At 43.5% G+C, this 19,980-nt stretch overlaps 1 protein-coding gene across 3 annotated transcripts in view; it reads right to left on the bottom strand.

Annotated features, from left to right (window-relative positions):
* Positions 1-19,980, bottom strand: part of ACSL1 (acyl-CoA synthetase long chain family member 1) — a 92,066-nt gene that overhangs the window by 56,000 nt on the left and 16,086 nt on the right. The gene's annotated exons all lie outside the window — the stretch shown is intronic.

The following is a 19,980-nucleotide window of genomic DNA, read 5'->3' on the forward strand; positions in this document are numbered from 1 at the left end:
TGTATTTCAGACAATCCTGAAAAAGGGTGGTTGGACAACATTGTTGGCACCTTTCCAAAATTGTGGGTAAACAACTTTGTTTCAAGCATGTGATGTTCGTTCAAACTTGTGGAAAATAACTTGTAAGGGCAATATATGAAAATCACACCTGAAAAATCTGATAGAGTCAAATTATCCAATTATCCCCCCCTTTTTTTTTTTTTTTTTTTTTTTTTTTTTTTTTTATCTTTGCATTGTGTGTCTGTTCTCCATGCTTAGTATGGCACACACAAATAACTCGAGGACTTGAGAAACTATTGTTCTACAATCTCAAGGTTACAAGTCCATCTCCAGAGATCTTGATGCTACTTTGTCCATGGTGCACAACATAAAATCGAGAAGTTAACAACCCATGGCACTGTAGCTAATCTCCTTGTAGGGCAGAGAAAACTTGATGAAATGTTGCAACAAAGGATAGTCCAGATGCTGGATAGCAGCCCTAATCAAGTTCCAAAAAAATTTGAGCTGTCCTGCAAGCTCAGGGTGCATCGTCCACATTTGAATGAAACGCTGACAAAAAAAAAAAAAAAAAACCTAGACTACAGTTTGCCAACTTGCATGTGAGCAAGCCAAAAACCTTCTGGGAAAAGGAGACCAAGATGGAGCTTTTAGTAAAGCACATCATTCTACCATTTACAGAAGACAGAATGAGGCCTACAAAGAAATAACAGTACCTACAGTCAAATATGCTGGCCTCTGGAACTGCGTGCAAGGAATCAGGAAATCTGAAGGTTACCAACAGATTGGGTAACAATGTAGTGCCCAGTTTCAAAGCTGGGTTTGCGTCCTAGGTCGACCCCAAACATTTCAAGAAGCACTCAGAAATGGATGGAAGCAAAGTGCTTGGAGAGCTCTGAAGTGGCCAGAAAGGAATCCGGATCTAGACGTGCAAGAAGCTGGTTTATGGTTATAGGAAGCAATTAATTGCAGTTATTTCTTCCAAAGGGTGTGCAACCAAATATTAAGTTGAGGGTGCAAACAATTTTGTGAGGCCCATTTTTGGGGTTTTGTGTGAAATCATATCCAATTTGTCCCACCGCACTTTGTGTTGTTCCACAGGAAATAAACATGTATCTTATAGAATACTTGTAACTGCAATAATTTTCTGGGAGAAATACGACATCTTGTGGAAGTGTGCCAAAACTTTCAGCCATGTCTGTATAATCTACTGAAAACATCAAAGGATTTGAAGGGAGGAGAAAATACACAACTCAGCTCTTGTTGATGGGTTTGGTCTGAAAAGCAAATTATAGGGCAATAGGATTTTCCATGGAGTACGATCACTGGTCAACAGCATTTTTGGTGCCAAAGATATTTCATCGAATTTAGGGTATTTTTGGGGTGCTGATTCTGAATATGTCATCAGTTTTGCCAGATTGGCTCAAGTTTTTGAGATTTTTGGTATCTTATTTATAGCACTTGTTGGTAAATGCGACGCATCATCTCATTAATTTCTTTGGATTAGTACTTGAACTGAGCAGTTCTCAATATAGATTTGTGTTAATTAGTGTTCTAAAAGTTTGTTCATAGCTTGATTTTTGCACTAACTTTATGTTGTTGTCTGTTTTCCAGTGAAAAGCATGAACTCATCAAGAAGAAGTTGTCTTAACGATCCAGACTCATTCTGTTACATTTGTGGTGAATACACACTGCCAAAACATAGAAGAAACATAACAGACTTCGTAAAAAAAGTGTATTTTGCCTATTTTGGGGTTATGCTTGGGGACCAAGACAAGTTTTGGGCACCACACATAGTGTGCAAAGCATGTATCGAATTATTACGAAAATGGAGCAAAGGACAAAGAAAAAGCTTCAAATTTGGTGTTCCAATGGTGTGGAGAGAGCCAAAAAATCATCATGATGACTGTTATTTATGGTAAACACAGGTACAGGCACATCTTCACAATGAGGGACAGGCCTTCTTGCAGATTTAATGTTACTCCCATTTTCGTTTCTTATGCTTATTGAATCCTTGCACTTGCACTGCACAGAAATAACACTAATTAACACAAAACTATATTGAGAACTGCTCAGTTCAAGTACTAATCCAAAGAAATTAATGAGATGATGCGTCGCATTTACCAACAAGTGCTATAAATAAGATACCAAAAATGTCAAAAACTTGAGCCAATCTGGCAAAACTGATGACATATTCAGAATCAGCACCCCAAAAATACCCCAAATTCATTCAAATATTTTGGACACCAGAAAAAAATTTTTTTTTTGTTGACCTGTGTTATAGTAGCCAAACTTGAGGCTCGTACACGACTGCATTTCTAGTCAAGAGTGCCACTTGACAGCAGCTCAGATCGCACTAGGACCAATATTCTATCTATGGGGACATGGAGATTTTTTTTTTTTTTTGAACAGTTGGTGGGGAGGGAAAAAGTAAAAAAATAGAAAAAAAAAAAAAATTGTGGCATACCAGAGTTTAACCCCTTAAGCACCAAGTGTGGTTTGCACATTAATTACCGGGCCAATTTTTACAATTCTGACCACTGTCTCTTTATGAGGTTATAACTCTGGAACGCTTCAACGGATATTGGTAATTCTGACATTGTTTTCTCGTGACATTGTACTTCATGATAGTGGTAAAATTTCTTTGATATTACCTGCGTTTATTTGTGGAAAAAAAAAAAATGGAAATTTGGCGAAAATTTTCGCAATTTTCTAACTTTGAATTTTTATGCTCTTGAATCACAGCGATGTGTCACACAATATACTTCATAAGTAACATTTACCACATGTCTACTTTAGGCCGGTTTCACATTTGCCGTTGTGTTTGCAGCGTTTCTTCCACAAATATCCACATGCGTTGTGTATTCCTATATTTAACATTAGGGTTGCATGCGTCTGCGATCGGTTGCCTTCTGCCGCGTTTGACGACGCATGTGTCGTTTCGTCGTCTGCGGTTTGGCGCGGAAATGCTACATGTAGTAATTTTTAGAGGCGTCAATTTGCTGCCTAGAAACGTATGCGGTCGATTGCGTAAGGAATGCGCCAAAAAAACGAATTACTATCTATGGGAACGCATGCGTTCACAGGCACATGCATTTTCTTGTGTTCGTGAACGCATGCGTTGCTTGCACCAGAGAAAAACATGTCTAGACACTGATAAGCCACCCCCCACATACAAGGTGATAAAGGGAGGGAGTGGACATTTGCAGGTCACTACTCAGCAGACAGCCAAGCAGAGCAAACAGACCACAGCACCTTGGAGCAAACAAGCCTCTGAACAATGTGAGTATATCCTAGCCAATGCCTTTATTTTCTATTTTCAGTCTCTACATGTCCTAATTTCTGCCATTTCTTTCTTTCTTTCTGCATCAGAATGTCTTCTGATGAGGAGCAACATCCTGGGCCTTCTGAAGTAGAACATGTCAGTGAAGTGAGTACTCGCCTCCTCAGATTGGTAAGTATTCACTGTCACATCTACACATATGACAATTTGTTTTTCATTTTTTTTTTTAGAGCACTTCTACTGCGGCAGAGACTGGGCAGGAGCAGCGGAGTCACGGTAGGGTGGCAAGGCGGCAGCGTGTACGTATACAAGGCTGACTGTTTACTGTATCCTCACTTTAGTATTCTTGAATCTTCCTTTCTTTACATTTTTCTTCTGGAATCCTTTTGTATCTTGACTTATTATTCATGCCATTTCTCAGCCTCTGTTTTCTTTCTTTCTTTTCCTTATGTTAATGTATCCAACATTAATGTCTTTATTTAATTTTTAGGTTCCAGAACGGGATGAAGACCTCATAGAAAATGACCTCATCTCCCTGGTCCAGGAGCGAGTCCCGTTGTGGGACACCCGGGTTCCACAGCACTCAAGACAATGTGACGATCCAGCGCCTATGGAATGAGGTGGCCAAAGTTGTGGAATGGCTGGGACAACGTCCCGACTCGGGTCCAAAATGCATTTGGTAAGTATTGCAATGCAGTGTGAAGCAGCAGAGACCTTGGCTGTGCTCACACAACTGTGTGATGAGAGAAACTCTCAGGAGTTTCTCTCATCACACACAGTTGTGTGAGCACGGCCAAAAGTCCATTGTCGGACCATTATGTTTTGTTTTTTCAACAGTGGCTAGAGTCAAAACACGTTGGCGTTCGATGAAGGACCGCTTCAACAGAGAAGTGTTCCCAGTGGTTCAGGAGCAAGGATCAGAAGTACAAATACCATCGCGTTCTGGCATTTTCAAGACCGGTCCTTGCCAAGAGAACGTAAGTATTTCTTCCGTGCATTAGGTTGTGTTGTATTGCCATAATCTGTATGTTTCTATTCCACAGGATTTTGCGTCTGGTTAATTTGTGGTATTAATTTTTTTTATTGTTTTTTCACAGCACATGGAGCAGCACTGTTGGCCCAGGTTCTGGAGCGGTCCTTCATCAGACAGCCACGGACCCGTCCCAGCCATCCAGCAGCGCTGCAGCAAGTGGGCCTGCCACACAAACTGGAGACCAGGAAGCTGGTCCATCAGGTCTTCCCCCTTTCCCAGTCCTCTGCCACTGCCCCTTTTTTTGGGGGATCCTCCCGGCAGCAGCAGAGGGAATCGGACAGGTCCCTCATGCCCAAGTTTTTGCACTTGAGCTCGGTTTTTCACGAAGGACTCAAGGCTTTGGGTGACTGAATGGACACCAGTACAGCACCACCATGCCGAGTGCTGTTGGACAGCCCGCCACCACCATGACAACCGCTGCTCCTGCTTGGACCTCCTCCACTGACACCACCATGCAGCCGGACCCAGGCATGGCCTTCCGTACCGCCACCACCACGATGCAGCAGGACACTGCCATGGTCTTTCACTCTACGAGCACTATGGACTCTGGCATGGCTGCACGCTCTAGGAGCACTATGGACTCTGACACAGTGCAGCCAGACCCTGACAGGTCACCCACCACGACATATGAGCCCACAAAGGCTTACCAGAACCCGGCAATCCCAGAAACAAAAACAAAAACAAAAAAAAAAAAGCGGACTCTTAGTATTCCTCCCCCTTCACCTCCCAGTGTGTCTAATGTCAGGTTTGTCTCACCCTTCCAGTGCGTCTCAAGCCTCTCATGTGTCAATATAATCTGACACGTCACTCCTTCTGTAGGAGGTTCTCTCATGTGTCAAGCCTTATCCCCGAACTACCAGACCCCACTAGTTTCATTGCCCCTTCTCCTGCCACCTCTGCGTCGTCCACGGTTAGCCAGGCCTCACTGCTTCACACCCCCCGTTTACATCACTCTACCCCAAGCAGGCGTAGTAAATAAAAATTTTGTCTATAACGAAATAATATTGCTTTTTGCCCCCTATTATGTGTGGTTTACTCGTGTATTTCGCCGCCGTCAACACACACCGTCCGCCGAACACTTAATTTTTTGGCCACATCATAGCTCCAGCAGTTTTAGCAAATAAAAGACTGCAGCTTTGTGTGGTCTTTAGTATAGAGATATGAGGTGGGCCAAAATATTTATACTTGTATTATCTTTATAATCTCTTCCTTCTGCTTAGTCTGTGACTAGTGTTGCAGAGTGAAGAGAATGGCGGAAATAAAATGCAGAACTATACTCAACAGGTCAGGTGTCCACAAACTCATTAGTTAGGACACCTGACCTGGTGAGTAGAGAACTGCCTTGTATAACCTCTATTTTCTCTTCTGTGTACGTAATCTATTTCACACAAAGTGAAGGGACGATGGCGGTCATACACGGCATATCTATGCTCACCTGTACATGTATCAGAAATAGTGAATTCATGAGGCTATGTGCATCATGAATTCATTATTTCTAACACCTGACTTGATTAGTATAGATCTGTTTTGTATGACAGTCATTGTCTCTTCAGTCTGTGTCCAATGGATACTGCAGAACAGAATCCGGACGCAATGACATCAACAACCTTTAAAACATGGCTGTCGTCACATTAACATTATGTGGTCAGTATTTTAGATCAGTAAGTCAAAACAATGATTGGAACAATTAGAGGAAAATGTTAAAGAGGAAAATTATAATAACATATCTAGCACCTCAGCTATTATCACCCACTCCTGGTTTTAGATTAAAAATACTGATATGAAATACAGACCATATAGTGTGAGGACAGCCTTGGTTTGTAGAGGACACAGGAGACACGGTCAAGACACCAAAAAATAAATTTTATTAACGGGAAATATTAGTAACATTTTAGAAAATAACTGGTACAGATAAAATCCCAACAGGACATTTACACAACATTGTCCTGCCATGACACACGCCTAATATCCGAATCAAAAGAGGAAACAAATTGGTCCCGCATATGGCCAACTTCAGCTGTTGAAAGCAGCGGGTGATGTTGGTAATCGGGCAGTGGGTGTGCAACTGGTTCATCCAGTTCAATGTTGGGCCGCTCCTTAGCCATTATGTAATTGTGCAGAACCACACAGGCTTTGACCACCTCGTAGACTGTCTCCATTTTTAGATTAATGGCTGATGCAAGAATGCGCCATTTTGAGACCAGAATCCCAAAGGTACACTCTACTGTTCTTTGTGCCCTGGTCAGTCTGTAGTTAAAAATCCTTTTAGTGTGGTTCAAGTCACGACTGGTAGAGGGCTTCAGTAGGTTTTCACACATCTGAAAGGCCTCATCACCAACCATAACAAATGGCAGTGGTGGACCTTGAGTGTTGGGGAGCGGTCGTGGCCGTGGAAAATTAAAATTTTTTCCATACACACTGCGGCCCATATCAGAGTTCTTAAAAGTCTGAGAATCGTTGCCATGGCCAAAAGCTCCAATGTCCACAGCGATGAAGCGACAGTCCGCATCGGCTATTGCCATGAGCACAACAGAAAAATATTTTTTGTAATTGAAGTACTCCGATCCTGTTCTGGCTGGTTTGATAATGCGAATGTGCTTTCCATCCACCGCTCCCAAACAGTTGGGAAAATCACACACTCAAGAATTTTTACGCAATTTCAATCCACATGTCCAAGGTGGGTAGGGGAATAATCTCATCCCAGAGTACATTCCACAAAGTTTTTTTTTTGTTTTTTTTTTTTTTTTTTTTTTTTTTTTTTTAGGGACCACATCTCATTTGAAGTCATTTTGAGGGGTCTATATAATAGAATGGTGTCACACTTATTTTCTAAGAACTGCACCCCTCAAGGTGCTCAAAACCACATTCAAGAAGTTTATTAACCCTTCAGGTGTTCATTTTTATTTAAACATTCCAAAAATTCCTGTGAACATTGATTTTTTCACAAAAAATTTACTTCAGCTCCAATTTGTTTTATTTTACCAAGGGTAACAGGAGAAAATGGACCTCAAAAGTTGTACAATTTGTCCTGAGTACCCTGATACCCCATATATGGGGTAAACCACTGTTTGGGTGCAAGGCAGAGCTCGGAAGGGAAGGAGCGCCATTTGATTTTTCAATGCAAAATTGGCTGGAATTAACCCCTTTCTGACATCGGACGCGCTCACGGGGGGAGAGCGGCTGATCGCGGCCGGGTGTCAGCTGACTATAGCAGCTGACATCCGGCACTATGTGCCAGGAGCGGTCACGGACCGCCCCCGGCACACTGCGATCAAACATCATTGCAGTGTTCCGGTAGTGTTCCGGTGGTATAGGGAAGCATCGCGCAGGGAGGGGGCTCCCTGCGTGCTTCCCTGAGACCCTCGGAGCAAAGCGATGTGATCGCGTTGCTCCGAGCGTCTCTTACCTCCTATCCCTGCAGGCCCCGGATCCAAAATGGCCACGGGGCTGCATCTGGGTCCTGCAGGGACTACTTCCGGGTCCAGAGCAGGCGCTGGTAAGCCTGCAGCGCTGTAAGTCAGATCGCTGATCTGACAGAGTGCTGTGCAAACTGTCAGATCAGCGATCTGTGACGTCCCCACCCTGGGACAAATATAATATAATATAATATAATATAATATAATATAATATAATATAATATAATATATATATATATACACACACACACACACACACACACACATATACACACACACATATATATTTTGTTCCCATAAATACATTTCTTTATCTAAATAAAAAAAATGCAATAAAGGTACACATTTAGTATCGCCGCGTCCGTAACGACCCAACCTATAAAACTGTCCCACTAGTTAACCCCTTCAGTGAACACCGTAAGAAGAAAAAAAAAATAAAAAAAATACATGAGGCAAAAAGCAACGCTTTATTATCATACCGCCAAACAAAAAGTGGAATAACACGCGATCAAAAAGACGGATATAAATAACCATGGTACCGCTGAAAACATCTTGTCCCGCAAAAAACGAGCCACGATACAGCATCATAAGCAAAAAAATAAAAAAGTTATAGTCCTCAGAATAAAGCTATGCCAAAATAATTATTTTTTCTATAAAATAGCTTTTATCGTATAAAAGCGCAAAAACATAAAAAAAAAAAAATGATATAAATAAGATATCACTGTAATCGTACTGACCCGAAGAATAAAACTGCTTTATCAATTTTACCAAACGTGGAATGGTATAAACGCCTCCCCCAACAGAAATTCATGAATAGCTGGTTTTTGGTCATTCTGCCTCACAAAAATTGGAATAAAAAGCGATCAAAAACTGTCACGTGTCCGAAAATGTTACCAATAAAAACGTCAACTCGTCCCGCAAAAGACAAGACCTCACATGATTCTGTGGACCAAAATATGGAAAAGTTATAGGTCTCAAAATGTGGAGACGCAAAAACTTTGCTATAAAAAAAAAGCGTCTTTTAGTGTGTGACAGCTGCCAATCATAAAAATCCGCTATAAAAAAAACGCTATAAAAGTAACTCAAACCCCCCTTCATCACCCCCTTAGTTAGGGAAAAATAATAAAATTAAAAAAAATGTATTTATTTCCATTTTCCCCATCAGGGTTAGGGCTGGAGCTAGGGTTGGAGCTAGGGTTGGAGCTAGGGTTGGAGCTAGGGTTGGAGCTAGGGTTGGAGCTAGGGTTGGAGCTAGGGTTGGAGCTAGGGTTGGAGCTAGGGTTGGAGCTAGGGTTGGAGCTAGGGTTGGAGCTAGGGTTGGAGCTAGGGTTGGAGCTAGGGTTTGGATTACATTTACGGTTGGAGCTAGGGTTGGAATTAGAGTTAGGGGTGTGTCAGGGTTAGGGGTGTGGTTGGATTAGGGTTTCAGGTAGAATTGGGGAGTTTCCACTATTCAGGCACATCAGGGGCTCTCCAAACGCGACATGGCGTCCGATTTCAATTCCAGCCAATTCTGCGTTGAAAAAGTAAAACAGTGCTCCTTCCCTTCCGAGCTCCCCCGTGCACCTAAACAGGGGTTTACCCCAACATATGGGGTATCAGCGTACTCGGGACAAATTGGACAACAACTTTTGGGGTCCAAGTTCTCTTGTTATCCTTGGGAAAATAAACATTTGGGGGGGCTAAAAATCATTTTTGTGGGAAAAAAAAAAAGTTTATTTTCACGGCTCCGCGTTATAAACTGTAGTGAAACACTTGGGGTTCAAAGCTCTCAAAACACATCTAGATAAGTTCCTTAAGGGGTCTACTTTCCAAAATGGTGTCACTTGTGGGGGGTTTCAATGTTTAAGCACATCAGGGGCTCTCCAAACCCAACATGGCGTCCCATCTCAATTCCAGTCAATTTTGCATTGAAAAGTAAAATGGCGCTCCTTTCCTTCCGAGCTCTACCATGCGCCCAAACAGTGGTTTACCCCCACATATGGGGTACCAGCGTACTCAGGACAAATTGTACAACAACTTTTGGGGTCCATTTTCTCCTGTTACCCTTGGTAAAATAAAACAAATTGGAGCTGAAGTAAATTTTGTGTGAAAAAAAAGTTAAATGTTGATTTTTTTTTTTTTTTTTTTTTTAAACATTCCAAAAATTCCTGTGAAACACCTGAAGGGTTAATAAACTTCTTGAATGTGGTTTTGAGCACCTTGAGGGGTGCAGTTTTTAGAATGGTGTCACACTTGGGTATTTTCCATCATATAGACCCCTCAAAATGACTTCAAATGAGATGTGGTCCCTAAAAAAATGGTGTTGTAAAAATGAGAAATTTCTGGTCAACTTTTAACCCTTATAACTCCCTAACAAAAAAAAATTTTGGTTCCAAAATTGTGCTGATGTAAAGTAGACATGTGCGAAATGTTACTTATTAAGTATTTTGCGTGACATATCTCTGTGATTTAAGGGCATAAAAATTCAAAGTTGGAAAATTGCGAAATTCTCAATTTTCGCCAAATTTCTATTTTTTTCACAAATAAACGCGGGTAATATCAAAGAAATTTTACCACCATCATGAAGTACAATATGTCACGAGAAAACAATGTCAGAATCACTGGGATCCGTTGAAGCGTTCCAGAGAGTCATAACCTCATAAAGGGACAGTGGTCAGAATTGTAAAAATTGGCCTGGTCATTAACGTGCAAACCACCCTTGGGGGTAAAGGGGTTAAGATGGGACGCCATGTTGCTTTTGGAGAGCCACTAATGTGCTTAAACATTGAAACCCCCCCACACGTTACACCATTCTGGAAAGTAGACCCCCTAAGGAACTTCTCTAGATGTGTGGTGAGCACTTTGACCCAAAAAGTGCTTCACAGAAGTTTATAATGTAGAGCCGTAAAAATAAAATATAAATATTTTTCACAAAAATGAACTTTTTCGCCCCCAATTTTTTTTATTTTCTCAAGGTTACCAGAAGAACTTGTACCCCAAACGTTGTTGTGCAATTTGTCCTGAGTATGCTGATACCTCATATGTGAGGGTAAACCACTGTTTGGGTGCATGGCAGAGCTCGGAAGGGAAGGAGCGCAGTTTGACTTTCAATGCAAAATTGGCTGGAATTGAGATGGGACGCCATGTTGCGTTGGGGAGCCCCTGATGTGTCTAAACATTGAAACCCCCCACAAGTGACCCCATATTGGAAACTAAACCCCCTAAGGAACTTATCTAGATGTGTTGTGAGAGCTTTGAACCCCCAAGTGTTTCACTACAGTTAATAACTCAGAGCCGTGAAAATAAATCTTTTTTTTTTTTTCCACAAAAATGTTTTGGTTTTTTTAGCCCCCCAAATTTTTATTTTCCCCAAGGGTGACAAGAGAAATTGGACCCCAAAAGTTGTTGTCCAGTTTGTCCTGAGTACGCTGATATCCCATATGTTGGGGTAAAGCCCTGTTTGGGCGCAGGGGAGAGCTCGGAAGGGAAGGAGCACTGTTTTACTTTTTCAACGCAGAATTGGCTGGAATTGAGATCTGACGCCATGTTGCGTTTGGAGAGTCCCTGATGTGCCTAAACAATGGAAACCCCTAATTCTATCTGAAACCCTAACCCACCACACCCCTAACCCCAATCCCAACCATAACCCTGACACACCCCTAACCCTAATCCCAACCGTAAATGTAATCCAAGCCCCAACCCGAAAATGGAAATAAATACATTTCTTAAAAAAAAAAAAAAAATTATTTTTCCCCTAACTAAGGGGGTGATGAAGGGGGTTTGATTTACGTTTATAGCGGGGGTTTGTGGATTTTTGATTGCCAGCCGTCACACACTTTGGCTACGTTCACATTTGCGTTGTGCGCCGCAGCGTCGGTGCCGCAACGCACAACGCAAACAAAAACGCAGCAAAACGCATGCACAACGCTGCGTTTTGCGCCGCATGCGTTTTTTTAATTGATTTTGGACGCAGCAAAAATGCAACTTGCTGCGTCCGGATGCGGGCGCCGCAGGGACGCATGCGGCGCAAAACGCAAGTGCGACGCATGTCCATGCGCCCCCATGTTAAATATAGGGGCGCATGACGCATGCGGCGACGCTGCGGCGCCGACCGCAAATGTGAACGTAGCCTAAAAGACTTTTTTTATTGCAAAAAATATTGCGTTACCACATTTTGACAGCTATAATTTTTCCATATTTTGGTCCACAGAGTCAAGTGAGATTTTTTTTTTTGCGGGACGAGTTGACGTTTTTATTGGTAACATTTTCGGGCACGTGACATTTGTTGATCGCTTTTAATTCCGATTTTTGTGAGGCTGTATGACCAAAAACCAGCTATTCATGAATTTCTTTTGGGGGGCGTTTATACCGTTCTGCATTTGGTAAAATGGATAAAGCAGTTTTATTCTTCGGGTCAGTACGATTACAGAGATCTCATTTAGATTATTTTTTATGTTTTGGTGCTTTTATACAATAAAAACTATTTTATAGAAAAAGGAATTATTTTTGCATCGCTTTATTCTGAGGACTATAACTTTTATTTTTTCACTGATGACGCTGTATGGCAGCTCGTTTTTTGCGGGACAAGGTGACGTTTTCAGCGGTACTATGGTTATTTATATATGTCTTTTTGATCGCGTGCTATTCCACTTAGTTCGGCGGTATGATAATAAAGGGTTGTTTTTTTGCCTTTTTTTTACGGTTTTCACTGAAGGGGTTAACTAGTGGGACAGTTTTATAGGTCGGGTCGTTACTGACGTGGCGATACTAAATACGTGTACTTTTGTGGGGGGGTTTTTCATTTAGATAAAAGAATGTATTTATTGGAACTTTTTTTTTTTTTTTTTTTACTTTTTTTTACTTTGACATTATATTGACAGATCGCTGATCTGACACTTTGCTGTGCACGGTGTCAGATCAGCGATCACACAGGCACAGCAGGGAGGCTTACCAGGGCTTGCTCTGAGCAGGCGCTGGTAAGCCACCTCCCTGTAGGACACGGATGCAGCCCCGCGGCCATTTTGGTTCCGGGCCTGCAGGGGGGGGGGGGGAGGTAAGAGACCCTCGGAGCAACGCGATGTGATCACATCGCGTTGCTCCGAGGGTCTCAGGGAAGCACGCAGGGAGCCCCCTCTCCCTGCGCGATGCTTCCCTATAGCACCAGAACTCTGCGATCATGTTTGATCGCAGTGTGCCAGGGGTTAACTTGACAGGGGCGGTCCGTGACCGCTCCTGGCAGAGTCAGCTGACACCTGGCCACGCTCCCTCCGTGAGCGCGGCTGATAGCACTGGACGTACTATCCCGTCACTGGGAATTAAGTCCCAGGTCACCTTGACGGGATAGTACGTCCAATGGGATTAAGAGGTTAATGCGACATTCAGATCGCACTTTGCCATGCAAGTCAATGAGTCTGTGGAGAATATGTACTGTACTTTGATTTAAATTATTTATTTTATATTTATTGATTCTTTGAAGTATAATCTACATTTTTTTTTACATGGAAGGGGGGGGGGGGGATTTAAACAATTCTATTTTCTACATTTCAATAGGGTGGCAGATTCGGTACAAATTTTAACAATTGAGAAGGCATTTGGAGATCTGAATGGTATTATATGCTGCATTTGCACAGATTTTAATTTCTTTTCCTCACTCTCTGGCATATGGAATAGAATTTAACAAAGATTCACAGGACCCTGATCCAACAGCATGGCTGTAGTCCATGGTCATAGGACCAGATTAATGGCCTACCTGCTGGAATCCCTGGGGCAGTGACAATGGCAGTAGGCCACACCACTGTTCTGTGGCCCAAGGGGTGGACTCTGTGTCCATGCCCCCACAGAGTGAAGGGGGTGGAAGCGTCTGCTGATGCTCTACTCCATCATGGTCACGCGGACAGCCGGAGGGGGGCTCCAGCCGTCAGTGCAGCAATCATGACTGAGGAAGGAGCATCATTCCACCCCCATCAATCTTCCCCAACATCTGATGTGTCAGAGCAGAGGGCGCAAGGAATTACCGCATGCCCACTGTTCTGACATGTCCGGTGCAGCACACCACAGGCTTAGCAGACCGGACCACCGGGTGGAACAAGGAGAGGCGAGTATTGCATATATGTATTAAAATCTGTGACTAGTGGCCATAATAGCATATGGAGGACCATGGGGAGAGTGCATTATATTCCATGGAGGGAGGACCATGGGGAGAGTGCATTATATTCCATGGAGGGAGGACCATGGGGAGAGGCATTAAATTCTATGGAAGATTATGGGGGGCACATTATACTATGTGAAAGTTTATGCGCAGCCATTATAATATTTGGAGTGTCATTAAACCGTATGCAAGCAAGTCTACAGTGTGAAGTCCATCATACTGTGCAGAGGTCTGTGTGGGGGCCATTATACTATTTGGAGGGCTAGTGCAGGCCTTTATACAGTGTGGGCCTATTATATTGCATTTAGGCCCATTATACTACATGGAGGGCTGTTGGGGATCATATTGTGCTGGGGTGACAATACTTTGGCTTGGGAGTACAGTAGGGTCATTATACTCAGCTTGTAAAGGCCAATGTGGAGGACTTCAGCATGAGGGCATCATACTGTTAGGTGGGCACTTTTGTCGGCATCATATTTGATAGGGGCAATTGAAGAGGAATCCAGGACTTCAGCAGGAGGGAAATTAGGCAGGCAAGATGTGCTCTTCTGTGACCCCAGCAATTTTTTCGAGGGGCAGTTAGAACTTCTGCTATGGGGCCCCCATGATTTCTATGTACGCCCCTTCCCTGGTGCCTCTCAATTTGTCGGCAAGACGCGATGTAATACGCATGTCTCGCTGGGCCTAGAAGTCAGAAGAGGTGCAGTTGATTCTGGCAGGTAGGAGGCAAATCGCAGGGCTGTGGGCTTGGACTACCAATATGGCAAATGGATCGGGTAATTACTAGTAGGAGTTTATTTTTATTTATTTTTTAAGAAGTTGTGTTAACGTATCCTTTTGACAATTTGTATATTTTGGTCTTTATTATGTAACAGCATTTGAAAGCTAAAACCAGGCACTAATCTTTAAGAATACATAAAATAGAAAACATTTGCACCTGTTTTGGATCTGCTCCTGGTTGTCAGCTTATAAATACTGATGCAAGATACGGTGTAAATTAAGCCTTGCTGTACATTAATATAATATATACACACAAAAAAAAGAAATGTTATGCAGGATATACAACCAGCTCTGCCCTCTCCTAGTGTATCATCACCCATCCCCTGCAGATTGTGAGCCCTCGCGGGCAGGGTCCTCCCTCCTTATGTACCAGTGTGCCTTGTTTTTTGCTCATGTTTAATGTATTTGTCTATATTTGACCCGTATTTCACATGTAAAGCGCCATGGAATAAATGGCGCTATAAAAATGAATAATAATAATAATAATAATAATAATATACACATTAGAGTTCGAGATTGACACAATACGGTCAAGTTCAAATGCCAGATTAGCTCCTGATATTATCCATCTGACACCATTATTGGTTTGCTGACCACAATAAAATAAGATTAAAACAACATAACTGAAAATGTAATCGCTCCATCATATGTAGGTTGTGACATTACACTGCCCCCTCCTGGACAACTTCAGAATGTGCAAAAAACGATTACAATGCTTTGGATGCTTTGGCATAATAAACAGTCACTGCATCCATAACAACCAGGTAGAGTTGTGACCTGGAGGGGCCAGATCACACTGCCATATGGGGCTAACAAATGACTGCCCTTATTTCACCACAACAATGAAAAAAAAAAAAAAAAAAAAAAAAAAAAAAAGATTCAGCTGTCCCAACAATGAAACTAAAATGGAAAAATAAGCATCAGCCAAAATGTAGTGCCAAAATAGTGTTGGCTAACATTAAATGAGTTGATACAATAAATATTCTTAAGTGGTTTTTTGACCCCTTCTATTACGACGTTGAATGCATTGGATGGCAGCCCCGTTACCGCCCCATACAACTCAATTAGGAGACACAATGAGGAATAATCCAGGCAGGTTCCCTCTGGGATGCAAATAAGATTATACAGAAAGTGAGCACCATAACTCAAGAAAAGAGAAGGATCAGGAAATGTTAAAATGCCGGCACCCGCATATCTGAAGGCCGTGAGTGAACCCTCCCAAGAAGCTAGCTGGAGATGTATGGAATCCTACAGGCCATAGAGGACTCACCGTGCGCTCAGCTCCTGCTTGTACAACCTCCACTTGTCATCTGTCGCCCCAGCTGTGACCAAGGACTCTCAGGACAGAAGTCACATGCAGGGACCTGCTACATAATGCTAGTAGGCAAAAGGTAACCGAGAGGGCAGCAGCCAATGACAGCGGGATCTGCAGAGAGTCACCCCACATGCAGAGGGTGGCATCCCTGACACAATGGTGTGAAGATTGCCCAGAAGAAAGGGACAGCTGGCACAGACAGCCATTCAACAACTGGAGCTTTCCACTGGCAGAGGTTAACCCTTTCCCATCACGGTAGAGGTCAGCTGTTCTGCGGGAAGGAGCGTGCACTTAGCGACACCACATATCAGCCTAGAGGGTCAGAAGGGATGATCCCCGGTAGCGAAGGGTTGATCCGTCCAAAATTAAAGTGTCACAGCCCAATTCCTCAAAGTCCTATCCGCACACATTATATGTGTACACGCTCGCAACCTTACATTGTGAGAACGGATTTAACACTTTGTAGCCTGCAGTACAGAGTGCAGTGACAATTACCACATTCCTCACTCCATACTACAATCTTGTCATCTTCCCTGTACACGTGAAGGTCATCGTGAGTGAAAATTACCTGTAAGGCTACTTTCACACTAGCATCGTGCACAGCACGTCGCTATGCGTCGTTTTGTAGAAAAAAACGCATCCTGCAAAAAGGCTTGCAGGATGCGTTTTTTCTCCGTTGACTTGCATTAGCGACGCAGTGCCACACATCGCAACCGTCGTGCGACTGTTGCGTCGGACCGTCGCCACCAAAAAACGTTGCATGTAACGTTTTTTGGTGCGTCGTGTCCAGCATTTCCGACCGCGCATGTGCGGCAGGAACTCCGCCCCCTCCTCCCCGCACCTCACAATGGGGCAGCGGATGCGTTGAAAAACAGCATCCGCTGCCCCCGTTGTGCGGCACTTTCACAGTATGCGTCGGTGCGACGTGCAGTGCACGACGCTAGTGTGAAAGTAGCCTTAGTCCTACTCATTCTCTAGAACACCGAAACAAGGAGAGTTCACCTTAGAAAGGACAAAACTATTTTCTCACAAGGCTACCTAAGGCTACGTTCACACGATCCGTTTTTTGCTGCGGATTTTTCCGGTCCTTTTTCGGGGAAATCCGCAGTGGAAAACGGCGGTGCTTCTCTCGGCGGATTTGTGTCCTTTTTCTTCTGCGGATTCCACTGCGGGTTTCCAACTGCAGTTTCCTATTGGTGCTGTTGGAAACCCGCAGCGGAATCCGCTGAAAGAATTGACATGGTACTTCTTTTTTCCGTTGGCAAATCCGCGCGGATTTTCCAGCGAAAAAAAGGATCGTCGGCACAGCGGGTTTTGTTTTCCATAGGGTAACATTGTACTGTACCCTGCATGGAAAACGGCTGCGGATCCGTAGCTGCAATTCCGCTACGGATCCGCAGCAAAAAACGGATCGTGTGAACGTAGCCTAAGAGAAAACGCATGAGGAAAACGTTTGCTTACAAAAAGTCTGCATTATACATTGCCAGCAAAGGGAATAACATTTTTAGAAATTTCATACACCCTGCAAAAATTATCTGCAGTGCAAAGTGACAGGAGCTGCATATCTGGGAGCGGCAGCATGCTCAGGCCCCATACACAGTAGATAGCGGTCTGGCAAACATGCTTTCTGCCAACAACCATTTCCAGCTTCCCCCATAGGCACCAACACCCGATCGCAGAAGCCATACTGATGAATACCTAATCAGAGCACCACATGAAGAATAAGACTGGCTCATTAGTAATTAAGACAGCTATAAATGACAACATACGGTTTTACACACCGTAATTAACAGTGCATTGCACACGCATGTCACACGGATGCTAGTGGAGGACACTCGCCCTACTTTTCTGGACCAATATCAGAGCCATTTTTTTTTCTGTAACAGATGAGAGTGAGCGCTTCCAAGCTTCTAGCGTCAGCCGTCACAGCAGTTCTGGCATTCTAGCCATAACAAGCAGCTCAGAATTATCAGCTATATAGGCCTTACTGTACCTTTAATAGTAAACCAGGCACGCTAATGTATTTCTAATAGCAGACAATGGTACCAAGTTGGCAGATTGCCCCTCACAGTGGCGTCACAGGAAGCCTAAAGTCCCAATAGTGTAGGGGTAATTTAATTCACAACACAGAGGGAATAACTCCCATCTCCTGATCAGGCTGCACTCACCCCACTGGGAAAAGAACAAGGGAATAGATTGTCTGCTCCACACACTTCAGAAAATAAGCCATTTGTTCAGGCTTTGTGGAGAGCTGACAAAATGTAAAAAGGGCCACTCGCCACTTATTCATCTACCCCTCCCACATGTGCAAAGACACAAGTCTGGATCAAAGTTATGCAGAGATCCGATTCACAGACCCCACATGAGTAATAGTTTAAAAGCCTTAACCCACGTTCCACAGGGCACATTTTTTCAACATGGAGTAAAACAAAAAAAAAAACCAAAAACAAATGCCCAAGTGAGCAAAACTGCATCATCATCAGTACAGACAGGGCAAATACAAGACAGTTATGACGCTAAGGACCTGTGCACATGGAGAAATATACGAGAGAAAGATTATATAATATATACTGGTGTATAAGCAGAGTTTTTGGCAGCAGTGGGTCACAGGAGGCAGTAGCCAGCTGCTGCAGCCAACACCTGTGCCCGCTGCTAAAGATAAATTAGTATTCACTGCTCTCCACTCACATGGGAAAGGAGAGCAGTGAATCCATTTCTCTTTAATAGTGGACGCATTATCAGTCGCAGCAGCCAGCTTCTTGCAGCTACTGGGCTCTGAAGTGTGCCCGCTACTTAAGGGAATAAATATTCACTGCTCCATATGCCCATAGTCCAGGCGTGAAGAGCAGCGAGTATTCAGGCAGCTGTACTCTGCTTGTAAACAGAGCATGACATACCCGCCATGCGCTGCTTACAAGCATAAATCAGCTACTGGCATCAGAACAGGATGCTGCGAGAAAGTGCAGGGAAGATAAAAAAAATAAAAATAAATAAATCATAAAACATTCTATTGTTTTTCTGATGTGGGGCCATGCATAGCATGATGGGAAGGGGGGGGGGGGGTGTATGAGGGGGCCAGGAATACCAGGCTTCTCTCCACAGGTGTTCAATGGGATTTACATCTGGACTCATTGCTGGGCACTTCAGAACTCTCCAGCCCTCTGTTTCCATCCATTTCTGGGTGCTTTTTGAAGTTTGGCACCATTGTCCTACTGGAAGACCAATGACCAGGACATAAACCCAGCTTTCTGACACTGGGCAGTACATTGCAACCCAAAATCCTTTGGTAATTTTCAGATATCATGATGCGTTGCTCACAGTCAAGGCACCCAGAGGCAGCAGGACAACCCCAAAAGATCTTTAAAGGGACACGGTCACCTGAATTTGGAGGGAACAATTTTCAGCCATAGAGGTGGGGTTTTCGGGTGTTTGATTCACCCTTTCCTTACCCGCTGGCTGCATGCAATATTGGATTGAAGTTCATTCTCTGTCCTCCATAGTACACGCCTGCGTAAGGCAAGATTGCCTTGTGCAGGCATGTACTATGGAGGACAGAGAATGACCTTCAATCCAATATTGCATGCAGCCAGTGGGTAAGGAAAGGGTGAATCAAACACCCGAAAACCCCACCTCTATGGCTGAAAATTGTTCCCTCCAAATTCAGGTGACAGTGTCCCTTTAAACCTCTACCATATTTGACTGCAGGTACGGTGTTCTTTTCTTCGTTAAAACAAAAAACAGCTGTTTACTGAAACCAGAATGAGGCCTACAAACAACTCCATCTTGGTCACATCTGTCCACAAGACACCTTCCCAGACGGATTGTCACAGGGTTACCACAACTTTCAGCGCAGGAGCATTCACTTTTTTAAATGGTGTAAGTCTCTTTTGCAGTACGGGGGTTAATCAGTCATGTTGGAAGCTCTGGGAGTCTGGGCTCTCAGCCAAGCATGGTTAGCCACTCCTACTCCCCTATATAATCTGGGTCCTAACTGAAACACATAGCTTAAGCAGCATGGCTGGGAGG

This window comes from Ranitomeya variabilis, chromosome 1, assembly GCF_051348905.1.
Source record: "Ranitomeya variabilis isolate aRanVar5 chromosome 1, aRanVar5.hap1, whole genome shotgun sequence".
NCBI classification, from domain to species: Eukaryota; Metazoa; Chordata; class Amphibia; order Anura; family Dendrobatidae; genus Ranitomeya; species Ranitomeya variabilis.